Source organism: Bombina bombina, chromosome 6 (assembly GCF_027579735.1).
Source record: "Bombina bombina isolate aBomBom1 chromosome 6, aBomBom1.pri, whole genome shotgun sequence".
In the NCBI taxonomy this organism is placed as follows: Eukaryota; Metazoa; Chordata; class Amphibia; order Anura; family Bombinatoridae; genus Bombina; species Bombina bombina.
Window position 1 is genome coordinate 475,733,526 of NC_069504.1, and position 10,441 is coordinate 475,743,966.

The window sequence follows — 10,441 nt, forward strand, 5'->3', positions numbered from 1 at the left end:
ACCGGCCATCTGAACACTACTACATCCTGGGACAGGGGGCGGCTGACAACCCAGCAAACCGCAGAGCTATCACCCATACTACGGCCTGCACTTTGCACCCCAGGACTGAATTGCTAGCTTCATCATTCTATACATCCTACGCTGCCCTTTACTATGAAGCCCTAATGCACGCTCCACCCTCCCGAATCTGAATCACTACTATCTAAACCTACAGTGTGTCTAATGCATGCCAAAGTGTATGTAGGTGCTCCAAAAGCTATCTCACCCTGCATCCGTAAGACCCAGACAACCAGGCATCAGATCCTCCAGCACCCATCAGTATGCTCACTGCAGCAGGACTGAACCGTCCGCCGACCTCCATTGCTCGAACCTGATAGGGTGACAAAAAAGAGATGGGAGCACCCCAAAGCACTGGTCCCAGCACCACTCCACCACCTGCCTCCATTCCTGACACACCTTGTTCCTTCCCCAACATCTCACTCCTCTGGCTCCCGGCCATTGAACCCGAACGCACCTGACCCCACTGGCTGCACATTTGCACTGCCCGCGAGCACCACCTGCGTGATCGGCCCCTTGAAGGTCCTGGCCTGGTACCCCTTGAGACCATTCATAGTGAACCCCCAGCACCCCCCCCCACTGTGCCCAGATCGTTTCACTGCCGGGGACCCACCACCTTTCTCTAGCACTCTGCGCTCTAGCACCCTGCGCTCCCAGACCTTGCGCTCCCTCTCTCTGCTCGCTGCACTGCTGCACTTCCTTGAGCTGCCGGATCGGAAGTGGTGATTACGGAGGACCGGAATTGACAGTCACCCGCCGCACCAGTAGCCCTACTCACATTCAAGGCCCCCGCCCGACGCCATCCTGAAGGCCTAGCTTCCGGTGCCACCCTGCGCTCACATTTTGGCGTGACCACACCCTCCCGGACTCCACCACCGGAACCACACTGAAGGCAGCCATAATACCGGGGTTGTCGGCAAAGGTCCTCAACTAAGCATGAAGAATCTGGCCAACAAGGGCCTCGGGGAGGGTAACATCCCTATAGGCTCCCTCCAGACTCAATCTCGCCCCCATACCTCCGCCTAATTCGACCCTTCGCCAGGGCACCCCTGGCCATACCTACCTACCGCCTAGCACCACGGCCCCACAGGGCCTCCGGATATATATGGGCCACCTAAAACCAAGGCCTGGCGCAGGCCTCATCAGACCCTCCCTGCCCCCCACTGCCCCAAGGGAGCCGATCGCTCCCAAGACTGACCAAGGGGGGAAGACGACTGCCCCAGCCTGCCCTGCCTTAAAGGCCCTGAAACTAACTCTGATGGGGAGGAATTACATCCTCATCACCACCACTTATCTGCTCTCTTGCAGGCAGCCCATCCTGAGAGAGCATCCTCCATCGCCGTCCCTGAACCTCAGGGGAGGAAGAGAATGAACGACGAGACGGTTCATAACTGCACAGGAAAAATTCACCACGAAAGCCACCAGGAAAAGAGGTAGAGAAAATGGCCACCGCAGCTTAAATAGGTAAGAGAAACTCCCCACCCCAACATTGCAACAATGTTGCCCCAGCCTAACCTACCAAGTATTGCCTGTAGAGGTCAGGCCCTTAATTCGTTTCAGGCTGACAAGCAGCCTTACACTTTCATTGTTAATAGGTGACTCCATTTTAAGAAAAAGAGGTTAGATGTTAATTGTTAAGGCAGCTAGAAAAGACAGGGAGTTAGATGTTATTGCTTATCTAGGTACAAATGATCTGGTTAGCAATGATGTTGTTGCTGTGCAAAAGGAGTTTTTTTAAGCTAGGAAATTGTTTAGATCATGTGGCTGCATCTGTGTCTTTCTCTGCTGTTTTATCTGTGTATGGACAGGAAGTAAGAACACAGTGTGTAAAAGAATTTAACTCTTGGTTGGGGAAGGGGTTCAAGGAGAGAGAATATGCTTGTGTTACCCATCAAAGCACCGTTTGGCATGATAGTAGATTGCAAAATATGGATGGTTTGCATCTGGGTTTTAAAGGGATAGGAGTTCTGAGTAAAGAATGTAAAGACTTTATTAGTGGTAATTTAAACTAGACAAGGGGGACAGTGTTAACATACCCACCTGTCCCCCAGAGCAAGGCAAACCACAGTTTACATTCTAGTTTATTCAATGATAAAAACACTACGTTTAGGAGTAAGACTTTGAATAATGTAAGCAGGGGATTTATTGAACATGCAAAAGCACTTAAGAATTCTAGAAATGTGTTTCGTTCCATGTGCACAAAGTGAGTAAATTATCTGAATTTACTGCAATAATGATTCAAGATAAGTTGGATTTAGTAGCTATAACAGAGACATGGTACAATGACTTTCACTACTGGGAAACAGTCATACCTGGTTACATTTTGTTTAAAAAAATAGGAGTAGGAGAAAAAGGGGGTGATTGGCTCTTTACGTGAAAGTAAATATTAAAGTAACTGAAATTGTAAATATCAATGTCAATGTGAAAGTGTTTGGGTAACTATAGAAACTGAAAGGAAACAGGTGTTTAGATTTCTAAACACCTGTTTCTCCAATACAGGATGAAGCATCAGATCAACTATTAACTGATTAAATATCTGAAATTACAATGAAGGGCAAGGTTATAGTAGTGGGGGACTTTAATATGCCTGATATAGACTTTAAAGTGCTCGTTGCTAAATCAACTAGAAGTAAGTATATTCTGGAATCTGCAAGGGGAATCTCTTGAAAAACTAGAAAAAGAACCAACACGTAAAGGAACTATATTTGTTTTAGAACTTACAAACAGCGATACAGTATCTGAAATGTCTGTGGGCTAGAACTTATGCTCTAGTGATCATTAGTCTGTATGGTTTAATATTCAGGCAAAGGTACTGTGCAACCATAGTAAATCTAAAGTTTTAGACTTTAGAACTACTGATTTTTTTTTTACATGGATAAATACCTAAATAAATCTTTAAAAGGGATGGCACAGATTACAGGAGTACAAGAAGAGTGGGGATATTTTTAAAATGCTATTCTAGATGCCACTTGTTATGAATTGTGTGCTAATAGCTGGATTTGTGGATCACAACTGCGGTGTTACTAATTAATATGAATGTCTGCCAGACAGTGTAAGGTTGTCTGAGGGTTTTACAGTAACAACCTGGTACCTTGGCAAATGTCAATATATAAAGTCTTAAATTTCCATCATTTACCCACAATGGGCAGGCAGACAGGAATCAGTAGTTGAAACTGTGGTTTGCAGATGTATGGTAAAAATGGTCAGCTAGCTCCCAGTCAGGGAGACATGCAGCAGCGCTGCACTGGTGCACTGGTGCTGTTGTTCTTGAGACTGTCAGTCTGATCTCTCAGTAAGCCTTGTGCTTTGGCTGCTGTGTATACTCACAAAAAAAGGGAGGATCTGCAGTTCTTAGTGATAGGTTGTCAGAGACTCACAGTGAGAGATGGCTGTGGCTGCTTTAGTTCCACACAGAGAGAGTGGGTGGAGCAGCAATAGGAACTTGAAACAGTTGCTGGGAAAAGGAAGGAGCTGATTTAGCAAACAAACGAAGACAAGTGTACTCACTGGGAAACTTCTGTAATGAAATGAAGCTTGTAATAAATCCTGCAGTGTTGTTGTTCCAGGTAAGCATGTGAAGTCACAGATTTAAGTGAACAGGAGTTGGTTGTTGATTCAGCGTTGTCTCAGCAGGTGTGCTGTTGGAGTTGAAAGTCTTGTGCTGTGATAGTTAGAGAAAATCCTCTGTTAATTCTGTTACAAAAGATTTTATAGGTTTAAAGGCTTGTATCTCTTAGCTAGGTGCTTGCAGGAAACTCCCTAGTTACTCAATACTAAAGCAGTGTGGAAAGGGGCGTGTCCAGGTTATATAGACTTGGTTCAGGTAAGTTGAGAATTTAAAGAGACAGCGTCTAGTAAACAAAAGTATGTGCATGATGGTAAAGATAGTGAAATGAATAAGAATCATGACACCACTAAACACTGTGGGCCAGATTGCCCAAAAAGCAGTTACAATATTGATTGTGCAAAAAGCAATTACAATATTGCGCGTGCGATAACCTATTCCCCTATAGAAGTCAATGGAGCAAAAAAAAGTGGAAATAAACCTAACACACCATTTGCGTGCTAATCCGATGTCAGGGTTTCACCATGACTTCACTAGTTCTTTGCAGCTTTCTGCCATGGCTGCCAAGACTCACCTGTTTTTTCTCCTTGCCTGCAGCAGAATGTGTAACACTGCTCACTACACCCAGGCTCACTCATATGGCCAAACTGGAGAACATCATCAGAGTGAGAAAGGTTGTAGTCCCTGAATGATGATGTCATCACTTCCTATTTAACTACCTCAGTCAAGTCTTCCATTGCCCTTGCGTGGTCACTGACTTCACTGTGAGTTCCTGTGTTCCTGAATCCATGTATTGCTTGGCTTGTTTGACGTCCCTGAGTCCCTGGTTCCTGATCTCTGGCTTGTTCCTGACATTGCTGATCTCCATGTTCCTGACACCGGCTCATCTGATTACCCACTTTGGCTCCTGACCCGGCTCGTCTGACTACCTGCTCTTGCTGTGACTCCTTTGGCTTTTGGACTTGTTTTTATATTTTAAATAAAGGTACCCTGACACCCAATAATAATAAATAAGTCTATGGGTCCAGATAATATTCATCCAAGGGTTCTAAGTGAACTTCGATCCTTGATAGCTACTCCATTAGCTGATTTATTTAATCGGTCACTGTTAACAGGAGCTGTTCCAAAAGACTGGAACATTGCTAATGTAGTCCCTCTTCATAAAAAGGATAGTAGGGCAGATTCTTCTAAATATAGGCCAGTCAGTTTGACCTCAAGTGCAGGGAAATTTATGGAAAACTCTTTTAAAGTAAATACTTGTGTCTTACCTTCAGACAAACAACTTAGAAGACAAAGGACAACATGATTTCACTGCTGGAAGATCATGTCAGACTAATCTAATTGATTTCTTTGACCATGTAACTAAATTAATAGACCAGGGAGGAGCCATAGATATTGCAAATCTAGACTTTAGCAAAGCATTTGACACTGTCCCACACAACAAAACTATTCACACAATGTATTGCCTTTGAGTAGGTGTTAATATTGTTAAGTGGGTAGAATGTTGGTTTAAGGAAGAGGGTTTCAATGAATGGGGTATATTCAAATGAGGGGTCAGTTACTAGTGGTGTTCCCCAAGGTTCAGTTCTTGGGCCTGTTTTGTTTAACATGTTCATCTGTGATATTGAAGTGGGCTTCCGGGTAAGGTTTACTTGTTTGCTGATGATACCAAAACAGTGTTGATGTACCAGGAGGGGTTAATCAAATAAACAGTTATATTAAAAAACTGAAGGACTGGGCAAATAAATGGGAGCTGAACTGTAATATTACCATTAGCAAAATTATGCATATAGGATCCAAAAACCCAGAGGCCAATTATAGTTTTAATAGTACATTACTAACTGTATCTAAAGAGGAAAAGGACCTGGGAATTATTATTTCAGTAATTTTCATTTGGTACACAATGCAGCAGTGCAGTCAGTAAGGTCAGTCAAATACTTGGTTGCATTGCGAGAGGTATTAGTAGCAGAAATAGTAAGGTACTTATGCCACTTTACAGATCATTAGTTAAGCCTCATCTGGAATACTGTATAATAAGAAATGAAAAAATGAAAAAACAGGGCGCCACTCCTCTAAGCGTAGTAAGTAAAATCACAAAAAGTATTTATTACAAGTAATGACGATTAAAAACTCACAAATTTCGACCTCACACAACTATGAGGTATGATTTAGGTACTTGGAAAAACGTATAGGTTTCTCAACGATATCCCCCAGAAGAAAACAGTGGCAGAGTTCCAGGAAGACTTCCTTCATTTATAACCGTATATAGGGAGTCAAAAACATACTTCCTGTGCTAACTGAAGGGAATTGTGTCCTTAGGATAGTTCACGGCTTCCACAGACCCAAATCCAGGTACAAGTCAGTTAAAATTACTGCCACAAACAACACAGCTGCTCAAACACAGAAGAGCCGGCTCACTCGAACAGTTGATTGCAGTAGTGTAAAGACAGTGGGCGTGGTCTTACGCGTTTCATAGGGAAACTCCCTACTTCGTCAGAGGCTCATCTGGAATACTGTGTACATTTCTGGAGACCATATCTTCACAAATATATAAATAAACTAGAAACTGTCAAAAAGGAGGGCTACTAAAAGGATACACGGTCTATATTATAAAACATACAAAGAAAGACTATGGGGCCGATTTATCAATCCCCGAATGGACCCTAATGTATCTTAAGACTGCTGCTCCTTAACTCATATGCCTCCTCTGAGGCGTCGGACAGCAATCTGCCGAATCGTGTACGATCGAGTTGATTGACACCCCCTGCTAGCGGTCGATTGGTCACCAGAATTGCTTGTGCAATGTTAAATGCCGACAGCGCTACAGTGGATCATGTCCGCCAGACATTGATAAATCGGCCCCTATTACCTAAATATATATATATAGTTCAGAGGAGAAAAGGGAAAGCGGTAACATGATAGAAGTCTTAAAATATATGAAGGGACTTAATACATTTAAAGTTGAAAGCATTTTCCACAAAAAAATAAAAGTGCCAAAACAAGGGGTCACAATCTTAAGTTAGAGGGTAGCAGATTCTGGAGAAATGTGAGTAAGCATTTTTTTACAGAAAGTGTGGTGGATTCATGGAACAAACTTCCATTTGAGGTGGTTAACTCATAGGGGTCTATTGACACCCCTAGTGGCTGATTGGCCACGAATCTGCAGGGGGCGGTATTGCACCAGCAGTTTACAAGAACTGCTGGTGCATTCATAAATGCTGACAGCGTATTTATCGATGTGCGGCGGACATGGTTCGCTATAGCGGACCATGTCTGTCCGCACATATATAAATAGACTCCAAAGACTGTAAAGGAATTAAAAAAATCCTGGGACATGCATAAGGCTATCCTAAGAAAAAAGTAACGTAATATGGGGAGACTTTTTGGTTCTTATCTACCATCAAATTCTGTTTCTATAGTAACAGCACAATTTTTGAAGCAGCTCTATTTTGGGCACTAGATCAGAACTCGCACTGCTTTTACATGGAGTTATCTAAATAATAGCAGCTTTTTATGGCTGGTTGCTATGATAGGTTACCATAGAGCTAATGAGCCCAGCTGTTATAACCCTGGTACCATTGTTATAGCCCTTTAAGGGACATGGGCGTGAAAATGTAACTTGCAGTTTTCAGATAGCACAACACATTTTAGAAAACTTTCTCATCAACTTCTCATATTTACTCCTTTCTGCTTGTCTCCCTGGTTAAAATTTACTGCCATTCCAGGAGAATATACTGAAGTAGGATTCGGATCATGCATGTTTCTTGAGGAATATCCTATAGTTGTTTGTGTAGCCATGTTGTACATATAACCTGTAGAGGGAGCTGTAGAATGCAGCAGCTTTGGACACAATTCTACAAGCTAAGCTAGTGAACATCAATCACAGCTGTAGAGCTAAAAAAAACATTTAAAAAAGAAGACTGTTCAAACACATTTTGAGAGTGCAAGTATCTTTTGATAGCAGACATACAAATAGTGTGTACTGTAGAAGTGAGTGAATGAAGAGTTTTGGGTTTTCCACTGTCACACATTACTACCTGCTGCATTCACCCTGTGTAGGTTGCTTGTATAACATTGCTACACACATCACTGCAGGCACAATATGCAAATTCCTGAGCCTACTTCAGGATGTGCTCAAGAAAAGGGGTCAAGTATAGAAGTAAATTGTAAAGTTTATTTAAAATTCTATGTTATGAAAGTTGCTTAACAAAAAACAAGTGCTTAACAAAAAGACAATGCAATAACACTTAGGGGAAGATTTATTATGGGTCGAGTGTCCGCTTGACCTCGCTAAATGCCGACATCATACGCTGTCGGCATTTATTATTGCACAAGCATTTCTAGTAAAATACTTGTGCAATGCCGCCCCCTTGCTCACCGGCGGCCAATCGGCCACTAGCAGGGGGTGTCAATCATCCGCATCAGATCGGGATGATTTCAGTCCGCCACCTAAAAGATGGTGGAGAAGACCGCTGCTTCTTAACTTACGTTTCAGGCGGACAAGAAACTATCGGCGTAGAATTCAGCATCTGCTGCATAATAAATCTATTCTTACTCTGAATCTTTTTTTCTGACAAATTTCAAAATTGGCTTCAATTAGCTGCCCCCTTGTGCGCATGATCAGTAGTAGCTGGTGACTCAGAAAGTGTGCATATAAAAGACTGTGCACAATTTGATAATGGAAGTAATTTAAAGTAAAGAAAATTTCTTAAAATTGCATGCTCTATCTGAATCATAAAGCTTTAATTTTAACTTTAGTGTCCCTTTATCCATAACTGCAACTGCCCCAACAGCAAAAAAGTTAAATAGTAACCTTATCCACTGTTGGTCTAACCGTCAATTAACCTAAACTATGATTCTTTCCCAAAGTATTTTTTCTGTAATTGGAAATAAGCTGTGCTTTATAATATACGTTTTGTTTATACATATGTTATACATATTTTGGCATGTTTTGTAGCATACTATTGGATAACATAGCATTTTTTTAATATAAAAATATATGTAATTCTCAGTTTACATGTTAATAAACAAAATTGTTTAAAAAATGTAAATACATTGCTCAAAAAACATTTTTACATTCTGAAACTTTACCACAACTTCAATTTGGACAATGGAATGTTATTTTATAATTGTGATTAAGTGGTTAGATATTTATCAAATGTTAATGATACATTTACTCAAAATTATATGAAATTGTTAACTGCACACTCATTGACATTATATTATTGATTAAGAGAAAGAAGAGAAAAAAAATAACAATATTATACATTAATATTATTCAGCTTATTTGCCCTTTGAAATTTTATTGTTTCTTATAATTTATCATTTCTTTCTGATTTTAACTAGATTTTTCTATTTATTTACTAATGAACACAACTGAAACTTTAATTTATTTAATAATTGAAGCTGATCAGTTGCTTTATTAAAGAGACATGAAACCCCAATGTTTCTTTCAAGATTCAGATAGAGCAGGACATTTTAAACTACTTTCTAGTTTAGTTCTATTATCAAATTTTCTTAGTTCTCTTGGTATCTTTTGTTGAAAAGCATGGATGTAAGTTTAGGAGCATACACATGCCTGGAGCACTATATGGCAGCAGTTTTGCAAGAATGTTTACATTTGCAAGAGCACTAGATGACAACACTACTAGTTACCTGCTATGTAGTGCTCCAGACGCCTACTTTGGTGTCTCCATATGAACCACAAAAAAAAAATTTGGTTTGATATCCCTTTAAAGTATCTTTGTTTCCCTCAGGTACACTTAAAGTTCCTTTAGCTTTCTTTAAAAAAAAAAAAAAAAAAAAGCCCAAAACACTGCTATTTCCTTCTCTCCATAGATTTATATGGGGCATGCCACAAAAAAACCCCAAAACACTGTGCTAGATAAATTGAGCTAAAGCTGAAGGTTAGTTAGGAATATTTTAGATTCCTATCGGCCAGATTACGAGCTTTGGGTTAGGAGCTGTGCAGTGCTAACGAGCAGTTTTTTTCTCACCGCTCACTTACCTGCAGCGCTGGTATTACAGGTTTTTACAAACCCAGCGTTAAAAGGCAAGAAGTGAGAGTTGAGCAAAATTGAGCTCCATACCGCACTCCAATACCAGCACTGCTTAAGTCAGCGGTAAGCTGGTCGTACGTGCTCGTGCACAATTTCCCCATAGACATCAATGGGGAGAGCCGGCTGAGAAAAAGTCTAACACCTGCCAAAAAGCAGCGTAAATCTCAGTAACGCAGCCCCATTGATTCCTATGGGGAAACACATTTTATGTTTACACCTAACACCCTAACATGAACCCCGAGTCTAAACACCCTTAATCTTACACTTATTAACCTCTAATCTGCTGCCCCCGACATCGCCGACACCTACATTATATTTATTAACCCTTAATCTGCCGCTCTGGACATCGCCGCCACCTACATTATACTTATTAACCCCTAATCTTTTGCCCCCAACATTGCTGACACCTACATTGTATTTATTAACCCCTAATCTGCCGCCCCCAATGTCGCCGCAACCTACCTACACTTATTAACCCCTAATCTGCCGCTCCCAATGTCGCCGCCACTATATTAAATTTATTAACCCCTAAACCTAAGTCTAACCCTAACCCTAACACCCCCTAATTGAAATATAATTTAAATAAATCTAAATAAAATTACTATCATTAACTACATTATTCCTATTTAAAACTAAATATTTACCTATAAAATAAACCCTAAGGCCTAGATTTAGAGTTTGGTGGTAGCCGGGAAAACCAGCGTTAGAGGCTCCTAACGCTGGTTTTAGGCTACCACCGGTATTTGGAGTCAGTCAAAAA

The 10,441-nt window shown here is 41.1% G+C and overlaps 1 long non-coding RNA gene across 1 annotated transcript; it reads left to right on the forward strand.

Annotated features, from left to right (window-relative positions):
- Window positions 1-3,513: 3,513 nt before the first annotated feature.
- LOC128665128 (uncharacterized) lies at window positions 3,514-5,353 on the forward strand. The gene is made up of 2 exons (XR_008403001.1): window positions 3,514-3,623; window positions 4,220-5,353. It is a non-coding gene; the product is annotated as an uncharacterized LOC128665128 (long non-coding RNA).
- Window positions 5,354-10,441: the final 5,088 nt, after the last annotated feature.